Source organism: Xenopus laevis, chromosome 7L, assembly GCF_017654675.1.
Source record: "Xenopus laevis strain J_2021 chromosome 7L, Xenopus_laevis_v10.1, whole genome shotgun sequence".
NCBI classification, from domain to species: Eukaryota; Metazoa; Chordata; class Amphibia; order Anura; family Pipidae; genus Xenopus; species Xenopus laevis.
In genome coordinates this window covers 88817223-88833507 of record NC_054383.1, presented here as the reverse complement: position 1 = coordinate 88833507, position 16285 = coordinate 88817223, and the positions used below count along the sequence as shown (strand labels likewise).

At 36.3% G+C, this 16285-nt stretch overlaps 1 protein-coding gene across 14 annotated transcripts in view; it reads left to right on the top strand.

Moving 5' to 3' along the window:
- Positions 1–16285, top strand: part of ncam1.L (neural cell adhesion molecule 1 L homeolog) — a 147427-nt gene that overhangs the window by 15842 nt on the left and 115300 nt on the right.

The window sequence follows — 16285 nt, the reverse complement described above, 5'->3', positions numbered from 1 at the left end:
AGGAAGGCTATTAACATTAAATGGGTCAATTGACCTCTGCCATTGACTTGTCAATGAATTTGGCAGGTTTTAGGTGGCTAATATTCAAATAAGAACTGTTTCCATGATCGAGGTGTGATTAAATATTATATTCAAATTTACACTTGAATTGGTGCTTTTCAATTAAAATTGGTGAGTTTTAACACAAAATTTTTTAGATAATTCAAATTTACTATTCAACCTTAATAAATTTGTCCCTAAATGTATCCATTTAAAACAGTTTCCAGAGCTTCTTTAGAATGACATAAGAAGGTGAAAAATGAAACTTTAGACTTCAAGATTTGAAAAATAGTCACAAAGTAAGTAATTGGAAAAAGTCATTGTTTCAGGTAAACTATCTGAAAATATCTGAACTGAAAAAAGTGTTTGAAGGGAAACAACCCCTTTAATAGGTTACCTCATCTATTTACTCAGTTTCATTTAAGTCTCATTCTCTCTCACTTTAGTGGCAATGATAAACGTGCACTTTGTCACCCATGTTTTGTCGCTGTGGCCAAACGCCCAATAATCCTCTGTGGGTAGCAGAATTGCCTCAGGTAAAACACAAAAGAAGGTATTTCCTTGCAATTGTGCAAAGTAAGCATTTTACAGAGGTGATTCCTTCTAGCACATTAATAAATATGAAAATGAACTCTTTCCCCAGCTACCCTGCTGAACCTTCTTGCTGAAAGAACAGGTCGGTGTTATTTGGTCATTCATGCATTCAGAAAGTTGGCTTCCTTCACAGCATCACAAAAAAAAAAAAAAAGAAGCCAATATACACTTTCATCGATATGGGCAAGGCATGTATACAGATCATACTTACATTTTGTTACCCTTTTTATTAATATTGGTTTCAGTAGTTTTTTTAACTCACTAGAGAGTGATACTGAGTATTGTTAAGCTTGAACAAGGTGAGCAATCTGTTGGTGTCAACATTATGTTCCCCCCCACTGGGAAGATCTATAATATTGCTGGGAGGAACATACTTTACACAGATGGCAATATTGCTTTTTTTCAGTGGGGTGCTGCTGCTTATATTGTTTATCAGGGCTTCTGGCTCTCTCTACTATTGTATGGTGCAAATAGGCAGAAGCAGTGATAAAGCCATAAAAAATGGGGTTCCCTATGTGAAAACAGTCCTGCAGAGGAAAGCTGAAATGCGGAAGCATGTGCAATAAATAGAACAACATGTTTCTTCCAATGTGCAAAATAAAAACATAAGAGATAAAGCACGGAATAAAGTGAAGTACAGTCTGGTATAAGAATGAATGGCATTCTCTAAACTGCTTCTAAACATTATAGTAGATATTGGGCAACGTTATGTAAAGAAAACTGTCGTGCAGAACATTGCCTAAAATGACTCACAGTGTCCATGTCTTAACTCTTTTCTCCTATAACCTTTATATTTCTTTAAATTGTATTCACTCTACCATTTAATGAACAACACATACCTAATTTGTTATTATAGACAGTGTTTTGCAGGTGTAACTAAAACAGTAAAATATTTCGAAAACATTGCATTTGGTTTTGAAACATCGCTCTGTGGATGTACAGTTTTTTCAGCGATGTAAATCTGGTGGCTATACAGATCCATTATCTGGAAACTGTTATCCAGGAAGCTCCAAATTACGGGTTGGCCATCTCCCATAGACTCTATTTTGCCACAATAATCCAATTTTCTTACAAATTATTTCCTTTTTCTCTATATTAATAACACAGTACATTGTACTTTATCCCAAATAAGATATAATAAATACTTATTGGAGGCAAACCAATCCTATTTAGTTTATTTATAACTTATTTATTATTACATTTTCCCAAAAATTTGCTTTGAGGGAAAATATCTGATTTTCACGATTTTTTCCGATTTTTCACCCGAACACTCCGATTTCTTCTGCTTTTTTGCCCGAAAACGTTGGGTATTGCACGAAACCCAGCACACATCAAAAAATCATTGGGACTTCTCCCATTACCTTATATGCAACCTCGATAGGTCGAAGATGCCGGATTTTCTGATTCTGACTTTTCCATCCTCTGGGTTTAATAAATTTTGAAATATATATATACTGTATATGGAAAATTACTTTGTTACATAAAATTTTTGAAAATCAATTTAAGGTCTAATTATCGAAAACTAATGACATGCATGGAAGTTTTTAGAGTATTTTAGCATTACTTTAGCAGCCAAGAATCTTTTATGGCTGTCTTTGGAGTACTGCCAGGATCTGAAGTTTTTGTTTTCTCTTGTCAGCTAGAAATTTGCTGAAATTGCAGCAGATAATAAAAGAATATTTGGCAATATCCCAGAATTCTGAAAAGTATTGGTTTTACCCACACTTCATGCTAATTCTCTATAATTTACTCTTTTAGAAAAAAAGTCTCTGTTCTGCATTCCTAATTCCAGTGGTCTTCAAGTATTTGAATTATTTTTAAATAACTATTTCATTTTCTGTCAGTATATTTTTCAGTGGCTAGTAGGGCAGTGGTGTTTGGATACCACTGGGAATAGTGTTTAAAGGATCCAGTGTCTTTGTTGATCATTAACTCTGAGGTTAATGGCAGACAAGACATTTTGACACCAGTGCTTAATCTCCTCCAGCACAGATGACAAAATGTTCAAAGTTTCATTCCTACCAGGATTAATGTAAATCACCAGTGGTAATACATATGTGTCACATTATCACCCAAAGCAAGGCAAATTTGCTATGCATATTTTTTACCACAGGTGCTTTCTATTAATCCTGGTATGAATGTAACTTCAGCATACCAGAAAAATATTTTCAACATTTCTCAAACGTTATTAAACAAGAGGCTTTTTGGCAGAGAGCTCAGAATACCCGGCACCTGCACTTTTACATTTGTAACTATTTAAGATAAGCAAAGATACAATTGTAACTAATAAGATAAGCAGGTCTCTTGTAATAACATATAAAACATGACACAAAAACTCCCAGAAATGTCTTCAGATTTTCCATAACCTGCCAAATTTTTTAAAATATACATGATATTTAGGCGGTGTGGCCACAAAACGGCATGGTTAGACATGTTTTGCATCAAAAAATATTATTTTTTGTTTGCATAAAACATATCTTAAATCTTCACGATTCAACCTCTCATGCATTTTTAAAAGATCCAAAATTATAAGATTATATTTCATGGATTATGATGCACTCACCGCATGATTTGGATTTCAGTTTAACCTATGGGAGACAGACCTTGTGGCTAATTTATCAGAAGGCCCCAACACTGTCCTCCTCTGAATACATAGTAAAAGGGCCAGTTTCCACATTATCCATGGATCTGAATGTGGAATGGCATCTCGCAATGGCCCCTTTGTTTTATGACAGATTATACAGATTGCTACTGGGGGCTTGGACTGGCTTGTCCTTGAGATTAAATGCTAAACAAAACATTGGAGGTATGTGTCTCTTTCTGTCAGCATCACGTTCAAGTTTCATTGATTCAGCAAGTATTGCAGCACTTCTAAAAAAAAAAAAAAACTAATTAAAGTGGACCTGTCACCCAGACACAAAAAGCTGTATAATAAAAGTCAATTAAACATGAAATTCAATTTCTATTTTTTATTAAAGCATTCATAGCTGTTGTAAGCTCATTTAAACATCTCAGCTGTCAATCAAATATTGTCTGCCCCTCCTCTATGCCCTGGGCATAGAGGCGGGGCAAACAATTACTTTCACTTTCCAATCAGCACTTCCTAGAAATCACTGCTTTTCCCACATTCCCCCGTTCTCTTCACAGTTTAATTGTGTAACCAGGGCATGGGGATGGACATCAGGTCCCTCATTCTGGTGCACAAACAAGATTCTGAGCTGATGCAAGGTTTGCCTTAAAGGGATACTGTCATGGGAAAAAATTAGAACAGCACTCAATAGTAAAAACCCATGTCCCACTGAGACACATTCAGTTACATTGAGAAGGAAAAACAGCAGCCTGCCAGAAAGCATTTCTCTCCTGAAGTGCAGGCACAAGTCACATGACATGGGGCAGCTGGGAAATTGCCAAAATGTCTAGTCCCATGTCAGATTTCAAAATTGAATATAAAAAAATCTGTTTGCTCTTTTGAGAAATGGATTTCAGTGCCGAATTCTGCTGGAGCAGCACTATTAACTGATTCATTTTGGAAAAAATGTTTTTTTCCCATGACAGTATCCCTTAAATAACAGTGTCCACAAAATGGCTCCTGCCTGCTTGCTGTAATTGTGAATTCCCAGACTGGAGGAAACAAGATTCAAATAATTTATATAGTGTTTTGCGTGACTGATGTGATAAAATAGGATTATAAATAATTTTTTTGGGTGACGGGTCCCCTTTAAGATTAAATGAGTTGTGTTTCTACAGGCTCTCATCTTATTGTCCTTCCAATAATCTTATATCTAAATGCAGGTATAAAGTTGATTGCAGTTTGCTTAAAGCGGTTGCTCACCTTCAAACATCTAGTTGTTTTTAGATATACTCTATCACCAGAAATAAAGACTTTTCCAAAATTACTTTCTATTTTCTACATGTGACCGTTTTTCTAATATTGAAGTGTAATTTTTATCTAAAGCAGCTCTGGGGGGTTGCCGACCCTGTAAACTGATCTAAATTGATACATTTAGTTTATACATTTCTTATCGTTGTCCCTGCTGAGCAGTATCTCTGGGTTTCATTACAGGCAGCTGTTAGAATTGATACAATAGTTGCTAATATTACAGGGATGCTGCTGAGAAATGTAACAACTAAATGTTGCAAAATTGTAACATTTTAGAGTCTGCGCCTGAATTACTGAGCTGCCAGACTTTCAAACACCAGAGACAGGAACTAGTGATGTGCGGGCCTGGGGTTCCAACCTCCAGTTGCGTGTGGTGGTCTGACGACTTCTGGCTTCCTTTTTAATAGACGCACTACTTATCCACGCCCCTTTTTGTGATGTCATCGGCGGGGAGGGATTTTAAAAGGAACCCGGAAGTCGTGGGCGGGTCGGCGCGGGCTCACAGAGGACAGGTTAGGGTCAGAAGCGGGTCGGGTAAAACAGGAACTCTCAACTTTAAACTTAGATTTTGGAAAAACAGAAAAAATAAATAAATAATGCAAAGTATTTGGAAAAAGTCTTTTTCTGGTGTACAGTCTGAAAACAACTGAACTGAAAAAAGTGTTTGGAAGGTGAACAGCCCCTTTAATGCTAAAAAAAAAAAAGCTAATTTTAACTTTAGAGAGAGAAAGTTCCATTCTAATTAAAGACTGTAATGGTCTTGATTGTTTGCACCTATGCTTTTGGGTATTTTGTAAAACTATGGTGATTTTTTTAGCTGTAAAGGATTTTATGTGTTTGACGTACTATCACAATTTTAATTTATTGAAGAACATAAATAGTGATTTTGCCCTAAATGACCTACTTGTTTTCAGCAAAAAAAAAATCCATATGTGCCCTCAGCAGGTGACTTGAACATATTGACATCTATAAACATAAATAATTATGCAGAAAAGGATGAGTAATTTGTTTGTGGGTTTTTTTTTTCATTACTGATGTATTAAGAAATGTCCTTGTGCCTAAACCCATCTGTTATTTATTACATAAATGGGACTCAAGCCAACAGTAGCTAACAGAGGCATGTGGAACAGGAATGTTTTCATATCTGAAATTAAGACGTTATCTTATCCACCTCCTTTTTGTAGTGAACACAAGGATCTGGCTTGGGTGTTGAATGAAACAGTGCTGCTGGTCCTTTTGTAATTCAGCCCTTTAAATGGATTCCAGCTAAGAATAGATTTGTCTGGTAGCTCTTCATTTTGAAGAATATGGATACGCCTTGATGTAAAGCATACATCATGGAATAGCAATAAGCTGTCTTCTGGAGTACTTGTAGTCACGCGTTTTCCATGCAATTGGCCAACTGCTTATAAAAAAACCAAAAAAACAAGGTGCAGAACATCTTTTCTTTACGTTATGTATGGAATCAAAGGAAATGTGCAACGTATTAAACCTTTCCGATAAAGATTCTAGCAATTACCAAAAACAACTACTTCTTAGAGATTTATTTGTTCTTCCTAATGCTTTGTTCTTTTAATTTATTTGGTACTGAACTATTCAATATTTAAACAATAGGCTAAAATTTATGTTTAGCACAAGCCTTAGTCACTGAACCCATGTTAAACAAGGGACATACCGCGCATTTAATTCCTATGCAAGTGATATAAAGCATAGTTTTCCGTTCTGTTGGATTTCTTGTGGGACTATTTGTAACTAAGGGTAGGCAGGAGAGGCATGTGCCTAGGTTGCAAAGTTTTGTTGGGCGCCAGGCACGTATCTTCTGTGTTGCCTACCCCTAGTTTGGCTACCCCTAGTCCCATCCCTGCATGCTCGCTAGCACACAGGCACGCCCAGCACTGAGGTCATGTATAAATCAATTGCTGATGTCCCTGTCCCAATTTAAACATATCATGTTTTGCACTTGGTTTAGCCCCATAATCTGAAAAATTCCAGTTTTTCTGGCAATAACCTTAAAAAAATCTAGGGATTTGGGAGAAAAGTCTAAAAAAAATCATGATTCGGGTTCTCACTCGATTTTATCGAGTTTTTCCCCAGTCTGATTTATTGCAGTTATTTTAATTATATATAAAGCATTATTGTTGATGGGAGTTGGGTCGAGCTTTGTTTAATACAAAAAACTGATAAATTAGGATTTTAGTAAATAACCCCCTTGCATTAATGTGAGCTACAGAAAGCACATTGTGCCTGCAATATTAGTACAGGCACAAGTTCTTCATGAATGAATCCTGAGGGTGAAGGACTCCAGCACTGCCGCCTGTACCAGTGGTAAGAAGCCATAAACATTTATGATTCATAGACATCTTGTACTTCCACATTTGGGATAATACTATGGGCGTTCGATTGTCTTCATAAGAATCTTTATCTCAGGTAGTGATGTAGAAATCTTGCGTTTTTGGGTATTTTTATGCGAGTTAGATTTCTGGATTTTTACGCTGTTTGAAATATTGTTTTTATAGGTATTTTATTTGTATGGGATAGTTCTGTGATGTTCAGCTGTTGTTTGACTGCAGCTTCCATCATTTCTGATGCAACTCGTGGTTGGAAGCGGTGGGAATTTGGTTTTCCGCATAGGTGGCATTCCTGCAATTGTTTTGGAGCCCATGAATAACTGACAACACAAAAAATGCAGCCGAATTCTCCCTTAAGCTAGCCAAAGACACGTGGCCTGTATTCTGCCAGTGTTAGGAAGGCTTGAACCCGGCTGTTCAATTTTCTGAAAAATGATAGCTGTGAACTGCAGGCACAGAGTATGAATATGTACCATGAGCTTTAGAGATCATCAGAATACTCGGAATGTTTTATTATAATGGTTCAGGGTTTCATTTCCGTAATTTATGGCTACGTCAGTGTACAGTTTTTCATGGTAATTTGATATTGAACAATTGTCAGTTTGTCACATTTTGCGATTAAATCACCTCTCAACATATTTTTCCAAATACATGTATCTCTGTAATAACAGCTGGCATTTTTAAAACTTGTAAAGACAGTTGTCTGTCTTAGGGGTGTAATAAAGCCGTTTTTCTGTATCCTTTGTATATGATTGTATGGTCACGTAATTTAAAATCTCTACACTTTCACTTGACATTGCTACAAGAACCAGACGGATGTGCAGCTTGTCTATATTTAAGCTCCTGTTGAGAAGGCTGGTCAATGTAAGTAGATTTACCTACTGACTTTTATATTGATTTTTTCCTTCAACACAACAACTTAAATTGCTCTACTGATATTTTTTGGAAGAACAAAACAGCTGTACAGTGTACTTCCATAGTTAATTTTTGTCTTTCCTTGATAATAATGCAGTCATTGTTTTGCTCCATATTGGAATCTCTCTGCACTTCTATCAATGACCATTTTTACCATACAGGGGCACAATTTGTAACATATCTTTTATTTTCAGTGATATGGGCTTTCTTCAAATAGCAGACAAAGGAGGAGTAAGGAACAATGTGTTACAGAAATTTCAACTCCGTAGTAATTTTTCTAAATTCTTATTAAACAATACCAATTACTCCACATAAAATATACACTAAATACATTTTCCATCATTAAAAATATATTAAATTAAGTGATAAACGATCACACATATATATGATTTGTTCTAATATCTCTAAGGTTACATTGCTCAGAAAAAAAACAAACAAACACAAATTAGCACACAGTGGCAAACAGCCACCATAACAAAATCCCCTCAAACACATTAAGTTGGTTAACAAACTGCAAATCAATATTTATTGTATTTCATAAAAATACCAAACCCATAGAAACAACAGAGGACATATGCGAGATGGGACCCTCAACATTATTCATTGTACAACTTAACATGATAGTACCCAATACTATCAGAATGCTGGGCCAAGCCTGCTGGGTGCAACCTGTACCTGGCAACCTGTACCTGTGTGATTTTTAGCAGATTTTTCTGCTAAATTTTTTTTTAGCAGATTTAAGATCAGGCGATCCAAATCAAGAAAAGGTCTCTTATCTGAAAAAAACTCCGGGTCTGAAGCATTCCTTATAACAGATTCAGTACTTGTAATTAAAGAATCTGATCCTGTAATGTAATGTGATTAACCACTGTCTGATTTGCATCAGTAAATAATGTATAATATATTTAAAGGGTAACTACATTATACCTCTATCCAACTGGTATACTGAAGCGTTCAATCCTTCTCCATGGATAAACGAGAATTCATAGCAAGCAGGTATAATTAATACATTCATTAAGGCCTCTTTGAAAAATTTTTGGTCAAGGTTATTTTGTCTCTCTTTCACCTATTCCAATACCTGGCCTCTCAGTTGGGACACATACACAATTGCCCTCCATATCTGGCGAAATGCCCTGGACTGCATATTATGATTATATACAGTACATATATCAAATTATATATGTATAGTTGATTTGTTTTTCCTACCACATCCATACCACAGGGACATTTGACTTTCCTATAAAGGGCCAAAGGCAGCTGGGAAGAGTGTTTTCACATACATTTTTATTCCACTACCAGCCATTGAACTGCTGTCACTCAAGGTATGCTTTTGTGGGAACTATTGACTTTTTGGAAGGAAAAGAAAATGTTGCACTCTTTTGCCTTTTTCCTGATGACAACATGGGCTCTGCAACATCGGTATAAAAGTTACATATTGGTAGGCTTGCAGATACTATGGGGTCATTTATAAAAGTCTGAATGCCAAAAACTCAAAAAATTTGAGTTTTTTTTTTTTACCATAAAATCCGATTTTTAAGAAAAACAACTTCACATTTTTCCTCATTTATTATACCCCAAGGCTGCTAAAATCCAAAAATACTCCATATCCAAGCTGTCGGGTCCTGTAGATGTCAATGGCAAAGGTCCCATTTAAAAAATTGAAGATATCATGGTCTGCGCTGAGTTTTGACAAAAATGCGGAAAAAATGGGGGTGTTTAAGTGATTTCATGAAAAAAAAATGGAGCTTTTCGGGGCATAGAAACCAAAAATTAGGGGGGTTTCCGCTAAAAACTCAAATTTTTTCAAGTTTTTTCTGAACCAATTTTATCAAGTTTTTTCAATGATCGTGGATTCTATTTTGGTAGGACTTTTTTTTTATTTAAACAATCTGAAAAAGTATAGAGCTGTACAGCTAAGCTGGCGGGCAAATGGTTACCCTCCGTTAACTAAAGTTGAGACTTATATATTGTTGTTGTTGTTGTTTTTGTTGTTTTGTTGTTGTTATTTTTATTATTATATATAATATTTTTAAGGAGACATATTGCCTTCCTCTAGAATAGATCAACTAGCAGTTAGGCAGGTTGTATATAAATATATAGACTGAAAATGTTGAACTTGATGGATGTCTTTTCTCAAACTAACTTGCTATGTTACTATATGAAAACAATGTCTGCCCCAATATTGCATTTGGGCTTGTGTTTGTAAATGAGCCAGTTTGTAGACTTTGTTGTCCTTTAATTGTTGACTCTTACAAGTGCCTTGATTTGGTTTGAACAAAAAGTTAGCCACAAATGCCATTCAGGAGAGGTGGCAGATGTGAAGTTTGTTTGTGAACAAGAGTCAAAAAACCAATTTGATTCTTTATAATTCCTATAAAGCAGATGGGGAACAATATTCTCACCCAACCTTTGATGAATAAGTGTGCCTGAGCTTGTTTTAATAGTCATATAAAACGGTAAAAACCTATAGTTGCTGTGTCCTTATGTCAGATTTGTTCTCATAATTTAGTCAATGAAAGGAATTGTTTTAAATAATCCATAAGTGCAGCCTCAGCTGGTTCAGTCTTTTTTTCCTCTAAGGAGTCCTCTAAAATGAGGAACATCACTTGGGATTTAATTGTGTGGAGCTCCTACCTGTTGTAATATTACACTGACATGGGGTAATAACATGTAATAATATAATATATAATAAGTGTATGTCATCTTTCTGCAAATATTCTATATAGTTTTTTTAAATTGTATATCTTTAGTGCAAGTTGAAATGTACCGTAAGCTAATTGGGCCTAGAGATCCAAATGTTCTATTCACTGCAGCAGGATTAGAAATGCATTTATAAGTGATTTAGCACATAACAATAAGGTACATGCTGGTAGTTCATGTATCACAATTCCCAGAGAGCAGAAATACTCAGAACAAAAGTCTATAACCACAGTAGGCTGGATAAACTTAGATATTTAATCTGTTCTTTGATTTGTATTCTGCTATTTAATGCCAATGCAGATACTTATTATATGAAATGTGTTAGATGCCGCTGGTCCATCATGCAGGGTTCAATACTAGTTTGTACAGTGAATGGAGCATTAAATAAATATACTAAAAATAAAGTGCGCTGTAATAAAGAAGGCTTAGATGAAAAACACAACCCAATAAATGCTGCAGGAGTTGGCATAAATTCTACATCACATCACATTATCTATTATGCTAAGACTTGGTTGGTGGGGCCTTCTCTTTTTCTGCAAAGCAGGTTGCAGAGTATTCCATGCAAGCCAATGGCTTGGCTTTCCCTGGTGGAACAAAGTAGGTTATAATAGAAATGACTCAGTTAATGAACCTCATCAGTCAAGATGACAGAAGCACTTAATACAAACTCATCTACTGAGATGAGTCTGAAGATTAGAAATACGGACACTACCCATGTTGATAAATCTAACAGAAAATCTTTACTGCTGTTGCATTGAATTATAAGCCAGTGTTAACCAAGCTGTATATATAAACTTGGGAGCATAACTTGGTGATTTATGATAAAAAATATGCCCTTTCTGAATGTGTTGTGAAATTTTGTCTCATAGCTGTCATGCATACATGATCATGATCTGCTTCAAGTCATGAAAAAAGATGCTACAGTCGTATGAAAAAGTTTGGGAACCCCTCTTAATTCTTTGGAGTTTTATTTATCATTGGTTGAGCTTTCAAAGTAGCCACTTCCTTTTAATATTTAACATGCCTTATGGAACCAGTAGTATTTCAGCAGTGACATAAAGTTTATTGGATTAACAGAAACTATGCAATATGCATCATAACAAAATTAGACAGGTATATAAATTTGGGCACCCCAACAGAGATATTACATCATTTCTTAGTTGAGCCTCCTTTTGCAAATGCAACAGCCTCTAAACACCTCCTATAGCCCTTTGATGAATGTCTGGATTTTGGCTGGTGGTATATTGACCATTCGTCCATACACAATCTCTCCAGTTCAGTTAAATTTGATGGCTGCCGAGCTTGGACAGCCTGCTTCAAATCATCCCATAGATTTTCAATGATATTCAAGTCGGGGGACTGTGACGCCCATTCCAGAATATTGTACTTCTCACTCTGCATTAAGACTTTGTAGATTTCAAAGTGTAGTTAGGGTCATTGTCTTGTTTGAATTTCCAATCCCTGCGTAAGTTCAATTGTGTGACTGATGCTTGAACATTAACCTGAAGAATTTGTTGATATTGGGTTGAATTTATCCGACCCTCAACTTTAACAAGGACCCCAGTCCCTGAACTAGCCACACAGCCCCACAGCATGATGGAACCTCCACCAAATTTGACAGTAGGTAGCAGGTGTTTTTTTTGGAATACAGTGTTCTTCTTCCGCCATGCAAAGCGCTTTTGTTATGACCAAATAACTAATTTTTTGTTTTATCAGTCCAAAGCACTTTGTTCCAAAATTATGTGATTTGTCTAAATGAGCTTTTGCATACTACAAGCGACTCTGTTTATGGTGTGAGTGCAGAAAGGGCTTCTTTCTCATCACCCTGCCATACAGATGTTCTTTGTGCAAATTGTGCTGAATTGTAGAACTATGTACAGATACACCATCTGCAGCAAGATGTTGTTGCAGGTCTTTGGAGGTGATCTTTGGGTTGTCTGTAACCATTCTCACAATCCTCTGCATTTGCTGCTCCTGTATTTTTCTTGGCCTGACAGACCTGGGTTTTATAGCAACTGTGCCTGTGGCCTTACATTTCCTGATTATATTCCTTACAGTTGAAACTGATAGTTTAAACCTGTGAGAGAGTTTTTTGTAGCCTTCCCCTAAACCTTGATACTGAACAATCTTTGTTTTCAGATCTTGTGAGAGTTGCTTTGAGGATCCCATGCTGTCACTCTTCAGAGGAGAGTCAAACAAAAGCACAACTTGCAATTGGCTTCCTTAAATACTGTACCTTTTCTCATGATTGGACACACCTGCCTATGAAGGCTTAATGAGTTAATCCAACCAATTTGGTGTTAGCAGTAATCAGTATTGAGCAGTTACATGCACAGCCAGTTTTTCACATTTGATTTAATTTCATACAACTGAATACTGCTTCACTAAAAATCTTTGTTCAGAAACCATCCCAGTACTCAGATGATCCTAGGAAATGAAAGTCATACCGCTGTCTAGTGGGCTAAATTATTATGCAGGCTGAGACGGGTTCCCAAACTTTTTCATATGACTGAAAATACTTCGTAATGCAAGTATTTTAATATGTTTTATTTTAAAACAAACAAGCAGAAAACAATGCAATCAGTCCCTTTTAAAAGTCATGGAAAGTAAATAACGCAGAAGAAACCACCTTATCCCTGAGATATTGAATATGCTTTTATTATAAAGCTCTACATTGTAGAAGCAGCTCATTGTAGTAAACTAAATTCTGTCCCAACTCAATTCCAGAAACAGAAATGTTAGGGATCAAACCTAAGGACTCTAACTTCCAACAATGTATAACATTCCAGTTATTTAGACCCCAAAGCCACTGCTTTAAGAAGACTTTCTCATTTAGGAAGCCCAATTGGCATCCTGTGCTACATCCGTCCTGGTGAATTGGGTTTGTAGAACATCATAGCTAATAATTCAATGAATGTGCAACACAGTTTCTGTAACATGCATACTCTGGTCTTAGAGGGTTTGTCAGTGCATAGGGCAGCAGTGCATTGAAATGTACCCCTTAAGGTGGCCATACATGGGCAGATTGAATCTGCGGATTCGGGTCCATTAGACTGATTTGGCAGTTTATCTGCTCATGTATGGGGCATTCCGAAGGGGCCTCCACTGACCAAGAATTGCGGTGCTTATCCCATTGCCACTAGGGATGGGCACATTTTTTCGCCTTGTTTCGCCGTGGAAATGACGCTCATAGACTTGTATGGCGGTGTGTGTCAAAAAAAAAAAAGACGTGTGTCAAAAAAATTGCGACGCGCGACACCCATAGACTTTAATGGCCGTCGGCGACAATTCGCCGGCGGCAAATTTTTGGCAAAACAAAACGGCTCAGATTCGCTCATCCCTAATTGCCACCTATTCTCATCATTGTTAATTGTTTGGCCCTAGGGCAGAACAATTGAATTACCCCAATATTGCCCTGCCTTTGATGGGCATATCCACTCGTTTCGTGACCTCGCTAAACGAGCATATCTTATGGTCACCTTTAAACATCGCTGAAAATCTGTGGGTAGATCTTAGACATGCAAAACAGCCTAACCAGATATCACAATTAGAAGTGATCTGCAAGAAAGAATGGGCAAAAACCTCTACAACAAAAATTAAGTTCATTAAATGAAATGTAACTGCATTTACATTTGTAAATATGTTATTTTTTTGTAACACCTGCAGTAGGTGTTTACTACTTTCTCACTTACAATATTAATCACTGTCATTTGGCAAGGTGTCCCCAAACTTATTCTATTCAACTGTATACTGATTTGTTAGAGGTGTTTGATACAACCAGTAAGGGACCCGTTTTTTTACTAGCAGTGTGATCAAAAGCTTGAAACAAATAAGATTTTTAACTTGATTCTGCAATAATGACATCTTGAGAGTCTAAAGATCTCATAGATTGCACCTTCTGGAGATAAAGCCTTAGATAATGAATATGCCCCGAGGGGAAGGCTTGCAGACTGAATGTCTTGTCACTGTCTCAGGGACAATGTCCCAAGTGAGATAAGCTTGGCAAAAGCACCATCTGTCCCGTTTATCCATGATAATACAAAATATACTATTAATTATCTGAATATCAATAAGGTCTCAACAAATTGTGTTCTGCAACAATCACACCAATATGTTTTTATTCCAATACACCCACCTCTGTTTAAAACAAAACTGGCAGAATCCTTCAGCCCATTTCTATGTACTGATGCTTTTACAGATGCAGCAGTTTAAGCACTCAATTACAACTGTACGAGATAGCATGTGTTCCACTGGTGAGAAGGGTTTACAGCAAGCCACTTAGATTGTTCTACAGATACAAACATCCTGATAAATGCACAACAAATATCCTCTGTAAAGTGCTGCAGAATATGCTTACACTATGGGGCCTATTTATGAAGCCTTGCTTTTTTCTGGTCGCATTTTTTAGGGGGAAAACCTGAATTTTAGAGGGAAAAAAACAAGATTTTTTAGAGATTTATTATACCCCAAAGCTGCTAAAAATTCAAATCCAAAAATACTCCAGTTAAAACTGGAGAAATCAATGGCGTCCCTTTTACAATTTTAAGATGTTTCTTTCCATTGTGATGCCCTGGATAATCTGAAAAGTCAGAGTTACATTAGAAACATGTAACAATTCAGGCGTCAAATTTGAAAAATTCGAATTGTCTCACGCTTTTTTGAGACTTTTCCCACACCAAATTTTTCAAGTTGATTATTTGATAAATGAGCTAAATTTGTGCATGGAAGTTTGGTTGACTTTGTTTCAATAAAATATTGGATACATCTGAGTTTTAATGAATACCCTATACTGTATATATATATATATATATATATATATATATATATATATATATATATATATATATATATATATATATATGCCCCTATGTAATAAGTGGGGTGAAATATTACTGGTGATGTTGCTCAAAGCAACCAATTAGATCTTTGTTTTGTTTTCTAACTGTTGAAAACTGCTGATTGGGTGCTCTGGGCAACATAAACAAACAAATATCGGAACAACATAAATAGGCCCCATATATGACCGGGAAGAATTTTGCAAAATAAGTACCATTTTACCTTGACTTAACACCTAACACCAAGCAGCAATTTTCCTCTGACTGGTCAACTGCAGAAACATTGCAGATAAAAACACAGTAGGTAGAAGTAAGAAGAAGGGGCTTGTGTTAGGGAGGCAATAAGCCACTACACAATCCTCAAGTCATCAGTTGTACGCCAAATAATGTGCTGCGTACTGCTTGTGCTTCTGCCCACACACCTCTACACAGCATGCAGCAAAACAAAATGGGATATACCATGTATAGCACCAAAAATGTGTCAGCTGAGCACCCTGCCCCTCCATTGTACCTATTTTGAAGCTGTTTATATTCATTATATTATATGTGTGCATGTATGAACATGCAGCATTTTGCTCATTATTGTGAACACGTGTGTAACAATGGATTTTCTGAGCAGCAAATGGTTAAATCTGGAGGTAATTAGCAGCTTTGCACCCTGGACACTGCTTTGTTAAGCTCATTAACTGACTGTTTCCTAGGTAAAGCAGAACAAAGAGACAAGCTTGTAAGGTCATTTTGCTTTACTGATATCTGCACCTTGAAACCGTCTTTGATTTGTAGAAGATAATAAGCAAACATTTTAGTTGCATGCATCTCCTTGCAAAGGGAGACTATAATACTTCTTTTTACCTTTTAGCAGGAAAATAACAATTTGATGCTACCATTAATGTGACAACATGGTTTTCACATTAATAAACGCTGCCAGTGCAGACATGCCACAGTTGACACAATTGTTGCTCATATTGACTTGA